Here is a 23,225-nt window from a genome sequence, read left to right as displayed (position 1 = left end):
ACATGTTAGCAGAGTGCAAGTACTCTACCCTAAATTGCTTTCTTTATATATGAGCCAAATCCTGAATGAATTCTCAGAATAGACTAAAAAACGGCAGTTTAATTTTTAGAAATGCTAATGAGATGTTCTCATAAATTAAAAACTATTTTAAAATATAAACTATAACATAATAAGTACATATCTCTCTATGAGGATGTTACTTTAAAAAGTATAAAAATATAAACCATTGGATCTATAGAAACTGAATACTTAAAACATATATTTCAAATCACCATAATGCCTCAAAGATTATATATGTAGTTTTGGAAATTGAGACACACACACCACACACACACACCACACACACACACACACACACACACTTTACCAACTTGTTCCTCTCTATTTTTTTTTTTTTTTTGGTTTTTCGGGCCACACCCATTTGATGCTCAGGGGTTACTCCTGGCTAAGCGCTCAGAAATTGCTCCTGGGTTGGGGGGACCATATGGGACGCCAGGGGAACGAACTGCGGTCCTTCCTTGGCTAGCTCTTGCAAGGCAGACGCCTTACCTCTAGCGCCACATCACTGACCCCCTCTCTATTTTTTTGCGTGTAATAATAATGTGGAACTTTACTCAGGTTTCCTACAATAATTTCAGTGACTAATATTACATTCAAAAAGCAACACAGCTTCATTACCATCACCAAGATCAACATCCATGCACTGGATGTAGCCCTAGACCGCTGAATTAAATATTAATTATAAAGTACTTGGTAATGCCTGGAGTTTGCCTGGCGCCTGATGCCCCTTTAGGCAAGTGGGCCTGAGGGTTCAGGATAACGGCAAGGAAATTACCCACAGCAGTTATGAAGTTTCAGAAAGCGGCTTTATTATAAGGCCCTAACCACCATATGCATATCTTACATGGCTTCTAAGCTAAGCTACCCCTGTATCCATCCTGTCTCTCATCTCTCTCCATGCTGCTTCCTGCTGAGGCTTCTGTTACTGAATATCTCTTTTACCCCTCCCCCAGGCAACCCCTTAAATTACCAACCAGACCTCTCCTCCCAGCCATGGGAGGGTCTCCCTCTCCAGGTGAGATAGCCAGAAAGTTGAGGGGATGGGTAACACTAGACCACCACCCTGTGTAGTCCCAAAATAAACAAGAAAAGTAAGACAATGTTTAGTCAATTTCATAATATCAACCATTTGAACGACTTGTGTTTCTCTCCTCTAATAAAATAATTTTTCTAGGCTCATATCCCAACAGTTAGTTTTAGTGAAACTCCTATTTTACTTTTTTTTTTAATTTATTTTTAATTATGAGAACAATGATGCAAAGAAAGAGGACAAGGTAAAGTTACAGTGGAAAGACAATCACCCATAAACAGAGTTCTCAGAAGAAATCCCCTTGCTGACGCCTACATTTTGAAATTAGTCTGGATTATTAAAAAAAAATAAAACAGAACCCATGTACAATTACTTTGTCCACAAGTCCCCAGATTGTAGTACATTATAACTTTTCTTAGCAGTACACAAAGCAATATAAGGCCATGAAATTTATGTGACTCCTTAAACATTGAAGGCATAGTATTATTTTTTACTTTTTCATGCACATGCATATTGAAACTCCTATTTTAAAATAATAAAATTAGATCTAAAATATTTTAGAATCCCATTAGATGCAATGACTTTAAAGGAACATAAAAGTATTCTGACAACCATATTTCTTCTCAAAGATGATCCCGTTTTATCATCTGTCACAGTGATTACTAATAATATTCCAGTAACATTTTTCCAGTATGTTAGAAGATAGAAATCATCCTATCCACTAGTGGAAGGTCATCTGTAGACCTAAAACATTAATGTTACTTCAATGATGGTTTAAATCCCATATTTAAATCCCATATGGTCCCTGTGCCTGCGAGGAGTTATTTCTGAATGCAGAGCCAGGAGCAACCCCTGAGAGCTGCCGTGTGTGGCCCCAAAAACCAAAAAAGAAAAAAAACAATATTATGGATATATTGGGTTTTAAAAACAAAAATATTTTGTCAAAACTATTAAGGCATTACTTTCTGTATCTTCTATTGTACCACAGAGCAATATTATTAATTGCCATTTGGTGGCAGCAAATACAAAAAAGTTGGGGCCGGAGAGATAGCATGGAGGTAAGGCGTTTGCCTTTCATGCAGAAGGTCATCGGTTCGAATCCCGGCGTCCCATATGGTCCCCCGTGCCTGCCGGGAGCAATTTCTGAGCATGGAGCCAGGAGTGGCCCCTGAGCACTGCCGGGTGTGACCCAAAAACCACAAAAAAAAAAAAAAAAAAAAAAAAAAGTTACTTGAACAACAGTTCTATTTTTTTATTAAAATAAAATGACAGTGTTTCCTTTGTATGTTAACAAGTTTCAGACTAAAGATGTTGCTAGTAGGTATGAAGAGTTGCACTGTAAACTATTAATAGTTGATAATTAATAGTTAATAATAGTTAATAATCATGCCCAGAACTGGGGCTGTGGTTCCATGACAAAGCACATGTCTTGCATGCAAAACTGAGTTTGAACCCCAGCATCACAAATACCCAAAAATGCCAAGTCCAGAACAAAACTACCTGTATTTAAAAATGTTTTTTATGCCTGCATAATTAAAAATAGCCAAGCACTTATTCTTTTTGGGGGGAGGGGGCAGCATACCTGGTGGCACTCAGGAGTTACTTCTGGCTATGTGCTCAGAAGTCACTCCTGGCAGGCTCATTTCTTGGAAATAAATGTTTTTCTCTTTATGTCCCAACCAAATGCTAAACCTCATAGGTTGGAAATAAATGTTTTTCTCTTTATGTCCCAACCAAATGCTAAACCTCATAGGTTTAGGGGCCTTGGATACCTCTATGGTATAGAGTGTGTGTGTGTGTGTGTGTGTGTGTGTGTGTGTGTGTGTGTGTGTGTGTGTGTGTGTGTGTGTGTGTGTGTGTGTGTGTGTGTGGCCTTGGATACCTCTGTGTGTGTGTGTGTGTGTGTGTTAGGGGCCTTGGATACCTGTGTGTGTGTGTGTGTGTGTGTGTGTGTGTGTGTGGCCTTGGATACCTCTGTGTGTGTGTGTGTGTGTTAGGGGCCTTGGATACCTGTGTGTGTGTGTGTGTGTGGCCTTGGATACCTCTGTGTGTGTGTGTGTGTGTGTTAGGGGCCTTGGATACCTGTGTGTGTGTGTGTTAGGGGCCTTGGATACCTCTGTGTGTGTGTGTGTGTGTGTGTGTTAGGGGCCTTGGATACCTCTATGGTATAGAGTGTGTGTGTGTGTATCTAAGTCTATGGTATAGAGGGTGTGTGTGTGTGTGTGTGTGTGTGTGTGTGTGTGTGTGTGTGTGTGTTAGGGGCCTTGGATACCTCTATGGTATAGAGTGTGTGTGTGTGTGTGTATCTAAGTCTATGGTATAGAGGGTGTGTGTGTGTGTGTGTATCTAAGTCACTAGATCCAACACTAACTTAGAGGGTGTGTGTGTGTGTGTATGTGTGTATCTAAGTCACTAGATCCAACACTAACTTAGAGCCCAAAGTGTGTGTGTGTGTGTGTGTGTGTGTGTATCTAAGTCACTAGATCCAACACTAACTTAGAGCCCAAATAATAATTAAATTTTAAAATATTAAGACCCAGGTTGGGGTAGGAATCTGGGTAAATGGTGGATGGATGAGAACATAGGGTGGTGGAACTGTAGGTGAAACTATGCTGTGCCTGAAATCCATTGTATTAAATATACAAATCATACTGTCTAAATAAAAATAATTTTAAGCATAAGAGTTACCACTATCAATTTCTATTTCATAAGCCAAAACTAACTCAAAATGTGTCAACAGGCTGAAATATACAAAATAAAATTTTAAAACTTGGAGAGGGAGTCATAGCATAGTGGATAGGGCACTAGCAAGTAGGGCACTTGCCTTGCACGCAACCAACCTGGGTTCAATCCCAACATCCCCTACAGTCCCTGAGCCTGTCAGGATTGACTCCTGAGCATACAGCCTGGAGTAAGCTCTGAGCACTGCCAGGTGTCGTAACCCCCCAATAAACAAACAAATATAAAAATTAGAAAACTTCTAGAAGAAAATATAGGAGTAAATGTTCATGACATACTAGTAGGCAAAAAAATTTTAGAAACAGTATCAAAACTTAATTTGTAAAACAATTTTAGTCAACTAAAACTAATCAAAATAAAAAGTTTCTTGTTCAAAGATCACTAAGAATAAAAATAGTTACAGACAGAAAATAAATCAACTTATCTGATAATTCATGGTTAAATTATGTGAGGATGAAAAAGGAAGGGAAAAAAACACATTTGTTGATCATTTAAAAACCTGCACATAAAGTGATATACAAAGTAAAGTAAATATTTCTCTGGGTCTTTTTCTTTGGTACCAAAGATGGGCCTCTAAACCCTTAGAACTTCTTTCTTTATTATCCTATATAAGTTGAGGCTTGAGAGGGTTCAGAACTAGAAGTTTCTGTGTCTGATACATTAGCCACCGAACATACTTATGCTCAACTGAGCTTCAGAGTCAAGGATATCGGGGTGTCAATTAATAGATATTATGAGTTGAGCCATTGGGTATGTGTTACACTCTAGTCTGTCTCCTGTCTGCATTCATGCTAGTATGTAACCTAATCCTCTCACCACACAGTTGCTTTTTTTACATTTGATCAGCTCTAATCTCTAATTTAGTGGCCTGCCATGGGTCACAAACTTCGTTAGTATAACTCAGTGTGATCCTAGAATAACACAGATCTTAAAATAGCCCAGTATTTCATAAGTAGTATGTTAATTTGTTCACAGTATTTTAGATACCTTACGACCAATTTTCTGGAGCTGGAAAGATAGCACAGCAGTAGGGTATTTGCCTTGCACTCGGTCAACCTGGGACAGATGTTGGTTTGATCCCTGGCATCCCATATAAACCCATGCCTGCCAGGATTGATTTCTGAGCACAGAGCCAGGAGTAACCCCTGGGTGTTGCCCCTGCCCCAAAGACCAATTTTCTAATTCTCAACAAAAATTTAAAATCAGAACACAATTGGTAACAGTGACGTGTACAGATGAGTTATTACTAAGAATAAAGCCATCAGTTACCATGTGTCCACCCAATGTGAAGCAATTTAAGTTTAAGTAGGTATGTGTACATATACTTAAGAGCATATATATCCACCTTTATTTAAAATACCATGATGAGGGTCTGGGTAGGTGGCGCTGGAGGTAAGGTGTCTGCCTTGCAAGCGCTAGCCCAGGAAGGACCGTGGTTCGATCCCCCGGCGTCCCATATGGTCCCCCCAAGCCAGGGGCGATTTCTGAGCACATAGCCAGGAGTAACCCCTGAGCGTCAAACGGGTGTGGCCCAAAAACCAAAAACCAAAAAAAAAAAAAAAAATACCATGATGATGGAATAAGGTGATGGGTGGCAATGTCTAAAACACATAGGTATGTTTTATTTTATCTCACATATTTTTGTTTAAAAAAGTTACAGAATCATATAAAGTCTTAAAGCAGACTTCCCAAAACAGACAATATAGTGGGTAGGTAAGGATTTGGAAGCCATATGAGGTGAGGAGAGTGCAGTAGGATACAGTTAGGGGAGCCGAATAAAAACAAGCATAATCATAGTGGAAAAAAAGCTAAAAAAAAAAAAATTTTTTTTGAAGGGGCTGGAGTTATATAGTACAATGGTAGGGCATTTGCCTTGCACAAGACAGACCTAAATTTGATCCCAAGCATCCCATATCCCCCCAAGGCTGCCAGGAGCAATTTCTGAGCACAGAGCCAGGAGTAACCCCTGAGCGCCACTAGGTGTGGCCCAAAAACCCAAAAAAAGAAAAATCTTTAAAAGGAACTAAGAGAGAGTACAAGGCAAATTGAGATTCTTGCTAGCTACACGTGGCTCTCTGAACAACAGTTCTAGAAGTCCCAAAATTCAGGGGATTGCCTGCTGCTAGAGTTGCCTGGGTAACCCAAGCAGCACATCCCTAGATTCCTGCATTGAACTGTGGGCCAGTTCACTGAAAAATGCCAGAAGGACACACCCCACTCCTAAGTACTCTACATGACTCATTTATGTGTAAAAGTTAAAATCATAGGGGCCAAAGTGATAGTACAGTGGGTAGGGTGTTTGCCTTGCAGAGCCACCCCAGGTTCAATCCCTGGCATTCTATATGGCCCCCTGAACATGCTACAAGTAATTTCAAAGCAAGCCCGGGTAGTAATCCCTATGAGACCGCTGGGTGTGGCCCAATATCCAAAAAGGAAAAAAAAAAAAGTCAAAATGATAACTGCTTTATTTTCTAAATTAATACACACAATGGAAATTACAACTGAACAGTGGTCAAGTCAATAAAATACATATACAATTACAAATACAATACATTGAACAGTGCTGGCAGATGAGAATATACTGAGGAGAACCCTGTACATAGTAGATAAAATCTGTGCATGTAATGACTTTGTAAAATATAAACTATAAATAGGCAACATGTATGAGATCTAATTTAGATTGTTTCTGAATTGTGACAAGTAACAGTGCGAGTATAACAAGCATTTAAAGTATTTTTAAAGAAAATATTTTCATTTTTCATTGAGTATGCTTGGTTTAGGTGTCAAATATTATTAATTTACCATATATGTGTGCATTTAAAATTTTAACTCATTCAACACCTTCAATCTTTATAAAATAACATACAAAGCAAACCATTGCTACTGTTTTAATAAGACAGCAGTTTACATGTATTTGCATTATGTAAATACACACAATAATATAAACATATAGACATGTTTTTGTATTTGTTTTTTGGGTCACACCCAGCAGCACTCATGGGTTACTCCTGGCTCTACATTCAGAAATCGCTCCCACAGCAGGTCTCGGGGGACCTTATGGGATGCCAAGATTTGAACCACTGTCCTTCTGCAGGCAAGGCAAACACCTTACCTCCATTGCTGTCCTCAAGCCCAGACAAATTTTTTAATTAAATTATGTCACTATGTTTCACTTACAGGAAACAATAAGAAACTTTTTTTTTCCTGAAAGAGTATTTGTCAAAGGGACAGATAATGGTGGTAGTGGATCTTATTCTCAAGTAGCGTAGTTATGTTGTGAACTATCTGATGATTTCCTGAAGGCCTGGCTCAAAAGCATACTTGTATTTCACAAATTTTCCAGATTCTTAGAGCTAAAGGCACATCTATTAAAACCATTTAAAGGCAAATGTTGAGTTCTAGTCAACAGTAACAGCAAGCAATAGATAACCAACTAGTTAGGAAAGAAAAGTCTGGGAAGGAAATACTTAAGAAAACAACTTTAGGGACCAGAGAGATAACATGGAGGTAGGGCGTTTACTTTGCATGCAGAAGGACGGTGGTTCAAATCCCAGTATCCCATATGGTCCCCCGAGCCTACCAGGAGCGATTTCTCAGCGCATAAACAGGAATAACCCCTGAGTGTCACCGGGTGTGACCCAAAAACCAAACAAAAACAAAAAACTTTAGAGGCCAGAATGGTGGTGCAAGCAATAGAGTGTTTGCCTTACACGCGGCTGACCTAGGAAGGACCTCTGCTCTTCCAGAGTCCCATATGGTCCCCCAAACTAGGAGTGATTTCTGAGTGCATAGCCAGTAGTAAATCCTGAGTGTCACGTGGTGTGGCCCAAGAAGCAAGCAAGAGAGAGAGAGAGAGAGAGGGAGGAGGGAGGGAGGGAGGAGGGAGGGAGGGAGGGAGGGAGGAAGGAGATGGAAGGAAGGAAGGAAGGAAGGAAGGAAGGAAGGAGGAGGAAGGAAGGAAGGAGGAAGGAAGGAAGGAAGGAAGGAAGGAAGGAAGGAAGGAAGGAAGGAAGGAAGGAAAGAAAGAAAGAAGAAAGAAGAAAGAAAGAAAGAAAGAAGAAAGAAAGAAAGAAAAAGAAAGAAAAAAGAAAAAGAAAGAAGAAAGAAGAAAGAAGAAAGAAAGAAAGAAGAAAGAAAGAAAGAAAGAAAGAAAGAAAGAAAGAAAGAAAGAAAGGGACAGTCATATGGCTTTTAGCTTGCCCGCAGAAAGAAAGAAAGAAAGAAAGAAAGAAAGAAAGAAAAGAAAGAAAAGAAAGAAAGAAAGAAAGAAAGAAGAAAGAAGAAAGAAGAAAGAAAGAAAGAAGAGGGAGGGAGGGAGGGAGGGAGGGAGGGAGGGAGGGAGGGAGGGAGGGAGGGAGGGAGGGAGGGGGGAGGGAGGGGGAGGGAGGAAGGAAGGAAGGAAGGAAGGAAGGAAGGAAGGAAGGAAGGAAGGAAGGAAGGAAGGAAGGAAGGAAGGAAGGAAGGAAGGAAGGAAGGAAGGAAGGAAGGAAGGAAGGAAGGAAGAAGAAGAAGAAGAAAGGAAGAAGAAAGAAGAAAAGAAGAAAAGAAGGAAAGAAGAAGGAAAAGAAGGAAAGAAAGGAAGGAAAGAAAGAAGGAAAGAAGAGAAAAGAAAGAAAGAGAAAGAGAAAGAAAAAGAAAGAAAGAAAGAAAGAAAGAAAGAAAGAAAGAAAGAAAGAGAAAGAAAGAAAGAAGAAAAAGAAAGAAAGAAAGAAAAAGAAAGAAAAAGAAAGAAAGAAAAAGCACAGTCATATGGCTTTTAGCTTGCCCGCAACCAACCCAGGACGAACTTGGGGTCAATCCTGGCATCCCATATAGTCCTGTTCCCTTCCCCAAAAGTCTGCAAAGAGATTTTCTGAGCTCAGAGCCAGGAGTAACCAACCCTTGAACACTGCTGGGTGTGGCCCCAAAACAAACAAACAAAAAAACTTTGAAAAGTGCCACGTACTCCATAAATCTAAAACACCACATGCATGCTTAGGTGTGAACACATAATCCAAAAAAACCTCAACGTTAGTTATTTTTCATCTCCAGCTAACCTTCTAGTTTATAAAAGGGAAAATTAAAAGGCCAAGAAGGCAAGATTGCAGGCAACTTGGAGTGCTTTAAAGTAGGCCAACACACAACTTTGCAAAATCAAACAAACAAAAAGAAATACCACTTTGTGTCATTTGTTTTAGGTTTCTTGTTTGCTTGCTTTTGGTTTTTATGTTACACCAAGCAGTGCTCAGGTTTATTCCTGGCTCTGTGCTCAAGGATCATGCCCAGCAGATTCAGGGGGTATGTAAGTGTTTTATCCACTTTACTATTGCTCCAACCCTGTGCTTAATTCTTATTACTTTTGATGTAAGATGTTTCTTCCAATTCATAATTGATGACAAAGAAATAAAACAGACAGGGGCCAGAGAGATAGCACAGCGGTAGGGTGTTTGCCTTACACGCGGCTAACCCGCGTGTTGGTTAGATTCCCAGCATCCCATATGGTCCCCCGAGCCTGCCAAGAGCAATTTCTGAGTTTAGAGTCAGGAGTAACCCCTGAGTGCTGCCGGGTATGACGCCAAAATAAAAAAAATAAAAAAATTAAAAAAAAGGATGTTTATTAAATTTTCATCTTCTTTTAAGACTCTCATGCTTTTCTCCTCAATCCTCTAAACCTCAGTTATTTTTTTTAAATAATAGTATTTACTATTCCTTGCAATTCCTTTGGTCCTTTTCCCACAGATGGAAATCTCCACTTACCTGATCTAGACAAAATTCTTTTATAGCTATATATAAAGCCAAAAAAATTAACCAAAAATTATTCGATTTATATCATACATTAAATACATACTCAGAAGTAGAGTACATACCTTGTGTGTGAGGTCCTGGGTTGAGTCCTGACACCAAAAAATATCACATTAACTATTACATTAATATTATTAACTATTACATTATTATTACAGTAACTATTTTTTATACATGCATACACTCAAACCTAAGTAACAAGAACTTTCCAACAAAGCCTCAGAGATACATGTCCTTTTATTTTTTGTTTGTTTGTGTTTGGTGGCGCTCCTGGCTGTGTTCAGAAATCACTCCTGGCAGGCTTGATGGACTTTATGGGATGCTGGGAACTGAACCCGGGTTGTCCTGGGTCAGCCATGTGCAAGGCAAATGCCCTATTGCTGTGCTATCACTCTGGCCCCGAATGTCCTTTTAAATGATCAAAAGATAAAAGACTAGTTCAATAATATGTGAGGCACCAAACTTGGCAGTTTATCTGATAATGAATAATTGGTCTCAAAATAATTTTACACTCTTAAATTGAGAATGTCAGAGTTTTAAAATTGATGTTCACTGTACATAAAATAAAAACATAAAAGTTTTATATTCATGGTTATTTACATGTTACCAATCTAATTTTATGAAAACTATATATTTTTTTCCTTCTTGGGTCTCCAAAGTATTGCTACGGTATCTTGAGGTCACTCCCAGTGAAACTTGGGCCAGTAATAGCTCAGACACACAGCAGTGCTGGGCCACCGAGGCTAATCAGCAGTCCTGTAAGGAACCATGTGCCAGAAATCAAGTCAGGGACTCTGCATGCACTTTAGCCCTTTGAGTGATTGCCCCAATCCCTAAAAATAACTTAGAGCTTACTAGAAACTACTGGTTGAATAGATAGTACAGAGGGTAAGGTGCTTGCCTTCACAAGGTTCACCCAGGTCCCCTCTGACATAGGTGAGTGTAGTCCCCAAAACAAAAACAAAAAAGAGATCTAGCTAACTAGAGTTTCTCCATTTCTGCTGATAATCTGCTGTTAATTTTCAGTCCAAGCTCAAAGCAGAACTCACAGAATATCTGTATCCATAACCAGAAAATGGTAACATATTTTCTAAACCTTTTCACATAATTAGGAATATCCTCGCTTGAATACTTTATAAACTTCCAAATGGCTTCTTAAAAGTGATCATGTGAACATGAAACTATCAGTGGAAATTTTTATAATTTCATACTGAATTCAAAGTATTTTGTTCACGTCTATGTTTAATTATATATAACAAGAGTGAGTTGATTATCTGGAAAAAACTGATCCATCAGGTTGTTCAGGTCCTCCAACGACTAACACATATTATTTACACAAAAAAAGTCACATTTATCAGTATCCCTGTCAATATTATCAGAAAAGATTTAAGCACCCCTGGGATAAACTCAGAGGTGAAGCATCCCCAGCACTGCCCTGCATGGTGACTACAATCCCCAGGGCCTTTCCATTCGTGATGCCCAGCTGTGCAGTAGACTGGTGAAATCCACACAAGAAATGTGTTCAGTCCCAGTGAGGACTGCAAACAAAAAGTGTGTGTAAGCACATCAAGAATGTGCAGCCCACAGCAATAAAGTTGGTGAAGCCCCAAAACCAACTGTGTGAACCTGGTCTTTCCAATAAAGAGTTTTGTAAAAATTGACTTTAATTATTTTTGCTAAATACTACAGAGTTGTCAGGCTCAAGATAGATAGAACAAACTTTTTTTTCAAATTGTCTTTTCTAGAAAACTCAAGTATTACCATATACAATCAATGCCAACAGTCTTGCTTCTTTGCAATTTATCCATTCTTTTCAAAAACTTGTTTTGCTAAATTCCACGTCCAGATAATCAAAATTTGATTGCTGGTTTTTTTCAAGGTATTACCATGAAAGAAAGGGAAAAAAGTCTACTTCAGCTAGCAATTTCCATCACACAAGGTTTTTCCAGCACAGTCACATACTAAATGACACAGACAGGGACAAGTTGTAATAAAATTTGTATGCAACAGTCTTAGGTGGAAGTGAACATTTTCTTTGACTATGTGTAAATGGCAATAGAAAACAAACTACCAGATATATATTGGTACCAACTGACCTTCATTCCTAATTAAGATATCAGCAGTTTTTACTCACTATTACCTTTATTGCCATTAATACAAAGGTAAAAGAGCACTACATTGTTATTATGAGAACAGTTTTTTCCTGGGGTTCAACTGACCCCCTTGGAGAACAAGTTACATGTACCAATAAATCTCTAATACACACAATTTGGGTATATAAATGTCCTAACTCAAATAAGAAAACACCCTTAGAAGGGCCACATAGATAGCACAGCAGTAGGGCATCTGCATTTCATGTGGCTGACCAGGAAGAGACCTGGTTTGATTCCCAGCGTCCCATATGGTCCCCCAGCCCACAAGGGGTGATTTCTGAGTGCACAGCCAGGAGTAATTTTGGGTGGGGCCCAAAAATCAATCAATCAATAATAAAGTTAAAAAAAAAACACCCTTAAAGTCGGAGCAATAGCACAGCAGGGAGTGCATTTGCTTTGCATGCAGCACACCAGGGTTCAATCCCCAGCATCCCATATGGTCCCCCAAGCCTGCCAGGAAGTATAACCCCTGAGTGTCACCTGGTATAGCCCAAAAACCAAAAAGAAAAGAAAACACCCTAAGTTAAGCTCCAAGAGTCTCTCAGCTAGAGTGTGGGGGCAGAGAATGGTGCAACTGAGCAACACTGGTAGTTGGAGCTGACAGTGGTGGTGTGGAAATATGTCTAAAGCTCAACGATCAATAACTTTGTAAATCATACTTCTATAATTATATTAAAATTTTTAATGCAGTTATTTGTTTCCAAAACAGCAGGCCCAAAGTACTTTGCTCAAATACTGGGAAGTACCTCTAAGCCTTTCAAAGGTCCTGTTTAACAAACCCAGGTCTTTGTTTACCTGGGTGCCTTGGGCCACATCAACAACCTATAATATAGTTTTCAGTGAGGGTTTTGAACCATGCAATTTCAGATAACATATCTGAAAGGGCTCACACTAAGTTCAGCTACAGGAATTAATTAGTCATATGTAACTATGTAACTGAACCCTAATAAAAAACCCTGGACACTAAAGCTCAAATGAACTATCCTAATGGGTTTTTACTCCTTGCAGATTATAATGACTGTTGGGACCTAAGTCCAGTTTCTAAAATTCCACTGGGAGAAGGCAAACAGAAGTTCTGACCTGGAATGCCCTGGAACCTGCCCCTTGTGGAGCTATTCCTACTGCTGGTTTGAATCTGCATTCTTTCACTAAGTACTGACTACTGGTGATAAACAATTATCATGAATATAGCAACTCTGCTGAGTTCACTTTAGTAATAATCAAAGTCTAGAACACTACTTCTCAACCTTTTTCTGATTCTTTCCTCAGTCACTTTTGTTTTCTTTACTTCTCACATCCCTCTGTGGCTCCATGTCATATTAGCCCTGTAGTCCCCCAGTTTTACCCCTCCATCCCTTTTATAGGATTTCTACCTGTAGCCTCCCAGTTGGCCTCTGCTTTTGTACTTTAGCCTCCCACCACCATTTTTGTGATTTTTGTTTGTTTCTGGAGCACATCCAACAGTTATCAGAGGTTACACCTGGCTCTGTGCTTAGAAATCACTCCTGGCAGGCTTGGAGAATCATGTGATGCCAGGAATCAAACCCAGGGAAAGCTGCGTACAAGGCAAATGCCCTACCCGACCTGCTGTGCTATTGTTCCAGCTCCCCATTTACACAATTTTTAACCTATGGTCCCTTTGGAACAAACTAGGACCCACAAAGTCCCCCCAGTATATAAATCCAATTTACTGTATTCAGGCTGAGACACAGACTCAGAGACAGTGCGAGAGAGTGGATATTAACACAGACATAGGATACAACTTAACTGTTAAACTCCACAGTAACCACCAATGCTTTCTTCCAGTTTTAGTTTTTCTTCTGTTTTAATGAAATGTTTCTTAACCTCTCACATATCAACACACAGGATTCTTTGTTGCTGAGTTTTAGCTGCTATCCTTTGCTGTTAAGAAGTATCTTCGGCCCGAAGAGAGGACCAAAGGTGGTTGGTTCGAATCCTGGTGTCCCATATGGTCCCCTGTACCTGCCAGGAGCTATTTCTGAGCAGACAGCCAGGAGTAACCCCTGAGCACCGCCGGGTGTGACCCAAAAAAAAAAAAAAAAAGTATCTTCACGTCATGAAATTTTCCTATACATGGATGTACACGGAATCTATTATGCTGAGTGACATTAGTCAGAGAGAGAGAGAGAAAAACGCAGAATGGTCTAACTCATCTATGGGTTTTAAGAAAAATGAAAGACATTCTTGTAATAATAATTTTCAGACACAAAAGAGAAAAGAGCTGGAAGTTCCAGCTCACCTCAGGAAGCTCACCACAAAGAGTGATGAGTTTAGTTAGAGAAATAACTACATTTTGAACTGTCCTAATATTGAGAATGCATGAGGGAAATGGAGAGCCTGTTTAGAGTACAGGCGGGAGTCGGGTGGGGAGGAGGGAGATTTGGGACATTGGTGATGGGAATGTTGCACTGGTGATGGGTGGTGTTCTTTACATGACTGAAACCCAAACACAATCATGTATGTAATCAAGGTGTTCAAATAAAAAAAAAAAGAAGTATCTTCACTCTTCTCTGTAAGATAAAACACTCCTGTCCTCTTACCACCATGAATCACTACTCTGCAGAAAAATCATCTAGAAAATCTGACTTTATTTAAAGGAAGGAAGAAAGGGAGGAAATGAGGGAAGAAAGGAAGAAACTCAGGGAGCCCCTGAGTTCAGTCTCTTGCACCCTTGTCACCCTGAGCACCACATGGAGTGATCGTGGACCCCAGCATGCCAGTTATGACACCCAATAATAGTAAAAATACACTTTGGGAAATAAATTTACAAAATAAAAGCACTGAAATAAGTTTTAGCTCCAGCACCTCACATTCCAAACTTTAACGGATGGAAAGCATTCTGAGTCTTATTTACAAGCTATACTTGGAACAAACAGTTCTGAACTAAATTTTCTTCTAAGGGAGTAAGCCAGGTTACTTATTTCAAAAGTGGTGAAAGGAAATAAAATTATCTTTCAGTAAGGATGTATGTAAGTGTGTACCTTATGCACATTACGGGGTTTCAGACAAGGAGATACCAATGTTTTTTGATGTTGTGAGGGCACATAAAAATAAACGAAGGGGCCAAAACAGTGGTGCAAGGAAGGGGTAAGGCATCTGCCTTGCCCGTGCTAGCCTAGGATAAACAGCGGTTTGATCCCCCGGCGTCCCATATGGTCCCCCAAACCAGGAGCGATTTCTGAGTGCATAGCCATGAGTAACCCCTGAGCATCACCAGGTGTGGTCCAAAAACCAAAAACCAAAAATAAATAAATAAATAAATAAATAAATAAATAAATAAATAAAACCGAGATGCTTTTAAAGAACACACAGGCATTTTTTAAATGAAGGAGTCCCAGGTTCCATCTCTAGCACTACATGGCTCAGAGCTGGAAGCAGTCCCTGAACACCAAGTCTGACTCCAAAAAAATAAATCTGAAAAATAAAAACAAGCAAAACAGAGCATATAGATACTAGGATCTGATCTTAGACATATCTGTTCAGAATTCAGAATTATCACAATTATTTAACTGTCCACTATTATTAAAGATAATAGAGGAACTGGAGCACAGCAGTAGAGCTTGCCTTGCATGCAGCCGATCCAGGACAGACTGCTGGTTCGAGTGCCAGCATCCCATATGGTCCCCCGTGCCTGCCAGGAGTGATTTATGAGCACAGAGCCAGAAGTAGACCCTGAGTGTCGCCGAGTGTGACCCAAAAACAAAAACAAAAACCAAAAAAGATAATAGGGATACTTTCCTGGGCAAAACTATACCCTTATACTGTTTGAAAAAGATTAAGTTCCAGATTAAATAGGTGAACTCTCTCATTTAATTCTACTTCCATTAGTTCAGTGAAAACACTGTTAAATTCTTGAAAATGTGTAAATATATACATATACAGATATATACACATATATACTTGTAGTTATCAGCTACACAGAGGATATGTATATATGTGTATATATTGTATGTATACATATATATGTATACACACACCCTATATTCCTAAAGGCAACCTTAAGCAAATGCATGGAAGTAGTTCATAAACAAGTCTCCATAACACAAAGGGGAAAAAGCATCTGATGAGAAGCTGATAACCACAAGAATCAATTCATCTACTGCAAGATCTATCAAAAACTAGAGATGTTTTCCTTTTTATTTTATACCTGAGACTCAAAGTAAAGAATGAAAGAAATGGGGCCAGAAAGAGTACAATGGGGGGCCGGAGAGATAGCATGAAGATAAGACGTTTGCCTTTCATGCAGAAGGTCATTGGTTCAAATCCTGGCATCCCATATGGTCCCCTGAGCCTGCCAGGAGCGATTTCTGAGCATGGAACCAGCAGTAACCCTGAGCGCCATTGGGTGTGACCCAAAAACCAATAAATAAATAAATAAATAAAATAATAATAATAATAATAAGAGTATAATGGGTAGGGAGCTTGCCTTGTGTGCAGTGGGCCATACCACATAATGTTCAATCCCTAGCATCCCATATGGTCCCACCCCCAAACTCACCAGAAGTGAATTTTTTTTTTTTTGGTTTTTGGGCCACACCTGGTAATGCTCAAGGGTTACTCCTGGCTATGCGCTCAGAAGTTGCTCCTGGCTTGGGGGACCATATGGGATGCCAGGGGATCGAACCGAGGTCCATCCAAGGCTAGCGCAGGCAAGGCAGGCACCTTACCTCTAGCGCCACCGCCCAGCCCCACCAGAAGTGAATTTTAAGTACAAAGCCAGGAGTAAGTCCTGAGTACTACCAGTAACAATTCTCCACAAAAAAAAAAAAAAAGGAAAATAATAATCAGTAAAAAGACCAGCATAATTAACAACCCTTTTTGCACTGGTCCTCAGACTGTCCCTCAGAACATTAGAGGGCCAGATTACAGTAAAAACAAAAACTATGAACAAATTACTATACACACCGCATATATCTTATTTTGAAGTGAAGGAACAAAATAAGAACAAATACAATATGTGGCCCACGAAATGTAGTTTGGGGACCACTGCTTTAGAGGTAAGGGACAAAAAAAATCGTAAAAAGGAGTGAAGACAAAATTTCAAAATCAAGAATACCCAGCTGACCTTGATTTGATCATTGGAACCCCATTTGGTCTCTTGAACCCAATAGGAGTGATCACTGAACACAGCTAAGTGTGGAGGAGGGTGAGAAAGAGAGACAGAGACAGAGACAGAGAATGAGAATATACTAGGAGTCAAAGCAATGATACAGCAGGTAGGGCGCTAACCCTACAAACAGCCAACCCAGGTTCAATCTCAAGAATACTATAAACAACTATTGTTTTGGGGCCACACCCAGAAGCGCTCAGGGTTACTCCCAGCTCCTCACTCAGAATGACTCCTGATAGACTCTGGGAACCACAAGGGATGCCAGGCATGCTTTGCTATATCACTATGGCCCCACCTAAACAACTTTATGACAACAAATAAACAAATTTTCTGAAAGAAAAGTACTAAAACTCAGTGACAAAAGATACACAATCTGAATAACTTAGGATAAGAATAACAAACTAAGTATTTTTCCAGAGGGAATGGGGAGGAAAGAGGGACAAGAAGTGTAGGGAATGAAAGTAGGGTTGACCACAAGTATATAAGCCAAGTAAGCGCCTTAACCTTTGTAGTATCTTGTTGACCTCAAACTAAATGAATCGAAAAGCTTCTCATACTCTGGTTTCTCTTCAGATAGTAAAATTCTTTCGCCTTTTACTAAAGATTTCAGTGAAGAGGAACAATTCTGAGGCCTTGCATCTGCGGGGCTTAATAAAAAAAAAAAAAAAAAAAAAGCTCAAGTTCTGGTATCTAGATTCAACTGACGAATTTGTTTTTAAATATCTTTTTTTTTTTTTTTTTTTTGTGGTTTTTGGGTCACACCTGGCAGTGCTGAGGGGGTAATACCTGGCTCCAGGCTCAGAAATTGCTCCTGGCAGGCGGGGGGGGGGGGGGGGGGGGGGGAGAACAACAGGACACGGGACCATATGGGACGCCAGGATTCGAACCCGATGACCTCCTGCATGAAAGGCAAACGCCTTACCTCCATGCTATCTCTCCAGCCCCTGTTTTTAAATATCTTAACTGTCCCTTGCATGTTTTAATGTTACCTTAAATCGGTAACATTAAATGTGGTTTTAAATACTAAAACAAAAAATTCCACCCAGCATTTGTTTCATATATAAATTCATACATACTAAATCTTCTTGGTATCTTTTTTTTATTTTCTAAATTCATTATCACACAAGAAAGGAATAAATCACCTAATAACTAACGCAGGAGAATAGGGTAAAAATTAAAGTCAAGGGACCAAAGGAATAGCACAGCAGGTAGGGTGTTTGCCTTGCATGCAATTAACCTGGATTCAATCCCTGGCATCCCATATGGTCTCCAGAGCCTGCCAAGAGTAGGCTTCTGAGTGCAGAAGCTGAAAGTAACCCCTGAGCTCCACCTGGAGTGTCCCAAAAATAACAACAAAAATTAAACTTGAAATACTTGAGAATTTTAACTCCACAAACGTGTACAAAAAGCTTAACAGGGTCCGGAGTAGTGGTGCTAGAGCTAAGGTGTCTGCCTTGCAAGCACTAGCCTGGGACGAACTGAGGTTCGATCCCCCAGTGTTCCATATGGCCCCCCCATATGGAAAACCACAAAAAATGGCATGCCCCACAAGTGACCGTGGCAAAAACTGGAAGACTAGGGCCAGAGTGGTGGCAGAGTGTAAGGCATCTGCCTTGAGCGCACTAGTCTAGGATGGACCATGGTTTGATCCCCCCAGTGTCCCATTTGGTCTCCCAAGCCAGGAGTGATTTCTGAGCACATAGCCAGGAGTAACCCCTGAGCGTCAATGGGTGTGGCCCCAAAACAAACAAACATAAAAGGCTACAACACTTTATTGCACCATCCAATAAAGGAACTGGAGATATCACTGAATTTTTTTTAACAGTCCAAAGGTCTTTTTATTTTTCCCCAAACCCCTCTCATGCCATGAATTCCTAAGATTGGGTTCCTGCAGCTCAGGCTCTTTTTCACTGATTCTCACACAGTATGTTTCTTTGGGGAAAAAAAAACTGACGCTTCAGATGAACCCAAGTAACATTCTGGTTTCATTTTTTCTGATCATTTTCCTTCATTTCCTTGTTTAAGGAAACTGTCTCAACTCTTAGAATAGTAATATATTCAATATAAACATTAATTCTCTTGGAAAAACTCTTGTCCTTTACTTATCTGTTGACAACAATGCCAACAGCATGCTGCGTAATACCATGGAGTCTCCCAGGTTCTTTTTTGTTTGTTCGTTTGTTTGTTTTGGTTGATTGTGGGGCCACACCTGGTGATGCTCAGGGGTTACTCCTGGCTATACACTCAGAAATTGCCCCTGGCTTGGGAGACCATATGGGACACTGGGGGGGATCAAACCACGGTCCGTCCTAGACTAGCGAGCTCAAGGCAGACGCCTTACACTCTGTGCCACCACTTCGGCCCTAGTCTCCCAGTTTTTGCCATGGTCACTTGTGGGGCATGCCATTTTTTAGGGGGAGGGGGTCACACCCAGTGATGCTCAGGGGTTACTCCTGGCTACGTGCTCAGAAATCGCTCCTGGCTTGGAGGACCATATGGGATGCCGGGGGATCGAGCCACGGTCTGTCCTAGGTCAGATACATGCAAGGCAAATGCCTTACCACTCCGCCACCACTCCGGCTCCTGGGGCATGCCATTCTAAACAGTGTTTATGAAAGAAAAAACTCCATGTGTTCTAAAAAGGTCTAGAGAACATATAGTGAGCACCTCTTCTCTTTTCCTTTGTTTTGACCATTTTGATAACAGTGAAAGATGGCAGTTGTGTCCAAAAAAAACAAAATAAGAGCTCATTAATTTTAGGTTTGAATTAGAAATATTATGTGTATAACTGACTTGATATGGGATGTCTACAGTAACATGCCCAACACCCCTCTACTGCCAAAGCAAAGACTTTGGCTTTTCTCTAAGCACATAACATTCTCCAGGAATATCTCACTCCAGCCCAGGTGAAGAACGGTACTTGATTATAAATTTTACATTAGACAAGAAAAGTAAAAACAAGAATGGCAAAATGCCAAAAACCTATTGCAACTCAATTTACTTGAATTCTCTGCATTTTAAAATGTATCTAACCAAACTTTGATTAATTTACAAAAACAACATTTTCATATTTAATTCCCTAAGTGGTACTGTACAATGACTAAACCGTTTTTCTTTTGAGAGGCCAGAGATAGCACAGGGGTTAAGGCCCTTCCCCTGCAAACACCAAAGCAAGGTTCAATTCTGGGCGTTACAAATGGTCACTCATACAACAAGAGTAAAACCTGAGCCTGAGCCAGAGAAAAACCCTGAGGACTGTCAAGTGTGGCCCTCCTCCATCCTCACTTCCAAAAAGACACTCATCTGTGAGCCACTGATATAATTAATTATACATCCTAAGGCCTCGCTTCCCAAACTGTGGGAAAAGGGGCATGAGCTACAGTAATGACAGTAGGACACTTGCCTTGAACATCCTATAATCATTCCACCACTTATTGTCCCTGGAGACCCACCAGGAGCACTGAGCCAGTAGTATGCCCTAAGCACAGCTGGGTGTGACCAAAAACAATAACAAAACAACAACAACAAAAACTATGGGTCAGAACTTCATATGGTGTTATATATTAATGTGGGTGTAGTCATGAAAATGTTTACAGCAGTAACAGAACAGATCCAAAATTCAAAATCAGCCAGCAATACAAAGTATTTCCCAGGCAGAAAGGGGCTCCAAGACAAACAAGTTTAAGAAGCTCTCCTTTAAAGGGTGTATTTAATTAAAGATATACTCATTTCTGTTCAAACTTCTGTTTTGGGGGCCTGCGAGGTGGCGCTAGAGTTAAGGTGTCTGCCTTGCAAGCGCTAGCCAAGGAAGGACCACAGTTTGATCCCCCGGCGTTCCCATATGGTCCCCCCAAGCCAGGGGCAATTTCTGAGTGCTTAGCCAGGTGTAGACCCCTGAACATCAAATGGGTGTGGCCCGAAAAAAAAAAAAAACTTGTTTGGTAGTTGATGCACTAAAAACTTCATTTATTATGTTCTGAGATTAGAGATATAACATTTAGCTATGCCTGTTTATTGTCAGTCATCTATTAGAAAAACTCTCATTTACACGTTATTTAACTTTTGGGTGTCAGAGCAGCTAATAAAAATCATGAACTCTCAAGAAGTGCATATGTGTATATATGTGTATATTTTCTCTCTCCCCTTCTCCCTTCTTCCCTCTCTCTCATCTCTCAATCCCTTTCCAAATTGACCATTTCGAAACCTAATTGCAGTTTTGCTACTTCTTAGAACTTGATTGGACCCCAATTCATACCAGTGTATTACACAGTACTACTAACACAGCCGTTTCTAATTTAGCAAATCTATCACCCATCCTTTTTATCAAACATAGCCAAAACTATCTCCTCACTACATCATCATGGAAAGACTTTCTGGCATGTCTTCATTGTTTCCTCACTGCTTTTTAACGCACTGTCTTCTGTCAACAAATCCTTCCTGTAAACCTAAAACACCCCCAAAACCCTTAAGAGTTTCCCTGACTACAATTATCTTAGTTTTTTATCAGAAATATTAACTGCAGTTCATGAAGTTCTATATTTATAAGATATCCAATAAGGGGCCAGCGAGGTGGCGCTAGAGTAAGGTGTCTGCCTTGCAAGCGCTAGCCAAGGAAGGACCAAGGTTCGATCCCCCGGCGTCCCATATGGTCCCCCTCAAGCCAGGGGCAACAGGGGCAATTTTCTGAGCGCTTAGCCAGGAGTAACCCCTGAGCATCAAATGAGTGTGGCCAAAAAACAAAAAAACAAACAAACAAACAAACAAAAGATATCCAATAAGTCAGGAAACTTTCAAATAACATATTCCATATATTTTCCTTCAATCTTTATAACCTTATCCATTGAAGTATCTTACATGAAAAAGATCATGTACCAGGGTCCTTTTCTCCTTTCCCCACACTAACTTTCTAAAATACAATCACTCCCTTTCTGTGTTCCCATAATCTCTAACACAAAGCAAGGGTTATCAAATAATTAAGAATATATATTCATATACATAGTATTTTAATACCTGGGCATCAACGTTTTTCAGGACATTTCACAGACACTCTATATCCCAACTGTAAGAATTTAAGGATATTTTCTTCTCTAGTGAAAAAAAAAAAATCAAAGAATGCTTTACCCTTAAAGGTAAAGGCAAGTATCCTTAAATATAGTAGTAATTCTCATCTATCCAATACTCATTCACTAATTTGTATCATCTTGTTAAAAAAATTATTCAACATAGTAAAAATTGATTGATCTTTTTTTTCGTTTTTTGTTTTTTTGTTTTTGGGCCACACCCGGTGCTCAGGGGTTACTCCTGGCTGTCTGCTCAGAAATAGCTCCTGGCAGGCACAGGGGACCATATGGGACACCGGGACTCGAACCAACCACCTTTGGTCCTGGATTGGCTGCTTGCAAGGCAAACACCACTGTGCTATCTCTCCGGGCCCGAATTGATTGATCTTAACCCAAAAAGAATCACAATGATAGTACCTACACAAAATTAAAACAAAAACTATTATTCTATTCTATAGTAGTATAGCAATTTAATTCCTGTTCTACAACTCAGAATATTGACTATAAGGGTTTTATACTTAAGTCACTACAGAAACCAATAAAACAGGGCAATAAGCGGAGAAACTTTTAAAGAACTCAAAAGATCTAAAAGTTTATAACCAATTTATGCTTCAAAAAGGATGAACCTTGGGGCCAGAGCAGTGGCAAAAGTGGTAGGGCATTTGCATGTGCTGACCTAGATCCCAGGGTGTCCCATATGGTCCCCCCCAGCCAGGAGTGATTTCTGAGCGCAAAGCCAGGAGTAACCCCTGACTGTCACCAGGTGTGGACCAAAAAAACAAAAATCAAACACCAAAAAAAAAAAAAAAAAAAGGATGAACCATAAATGTTAAATTCTGGGGCCAGAGCAGTGGACAAAAGGTACGTAGGGTGTTTGCCTTGCACATGCTGACTTAGGATGGACCACAGTTCAATTCCCGGAATCCCATATGATCCCCCAAGCCAGGAGCAATTTCTGAGTGCACAACCTGAGGGTCATCAGGGTGTGGCCCAAAAACAAAAACAAAAATTAAAAAAGACTGCATATTGTATTCCATTCATATGAAATATCCAGAATAGACAATTGAAGACAAAATGATAAATGAAGACAAAAAGATAAAATGAGTGGCTGCCAGGTTAGGAGAACACAAAAATGGATGCCTGGTAATGGCATTTTTTTTTTTTTTTTGGTAATGGCATTTTAAAGTGATGAAAATGTTCAGGAATTAAGGCGAATAATGGATGCACAGCTTTGTGGTTATACTGAAAACTATAGGCGATGAGTCTTAAGG

General features: G+C 39.9%; 1 protein-coding gene and 1 pseudogene across 1 annotated transcript in view; one reads left to right on the top strand and one right to left on the bottom strand.

The window, feature by feature from the left end:
- Positions 1–23,225, bottom strand: part of ANKRD28 (ankyrin repeat domain 28) — a 135,854-nt gene that overhangs the window by 105,996 nt on the left and 6,633 nt on the right. The gene's annotated exons all lie outside the window — the stretch shown is intronic.
- LOC125998533 (uncharacterized) lies at positions 17,448–17,533 on the top strand (annotated as a pseudogene).

Source organism: Suncus etruscus, chromosome 20 (genome assembly GCF_024139225.1).
Source record: "Suncus etruscus isolate mSunEtr1 chromosome 20, mSunEtr1.pri.cur, whole genome shotgun sequence".
In the NCBI taxonomy this organism is placed as follows: Eukaryota; Metazoa; Chordata; class Mammalia; order Eulipotyphla; family Soricidae; genus Suncus; species Suncus etruscus.
Note: the sequence above shows the minus strand (reverse complement) of the source record. Positions and strands in the feature narration are given on the sequence as shown.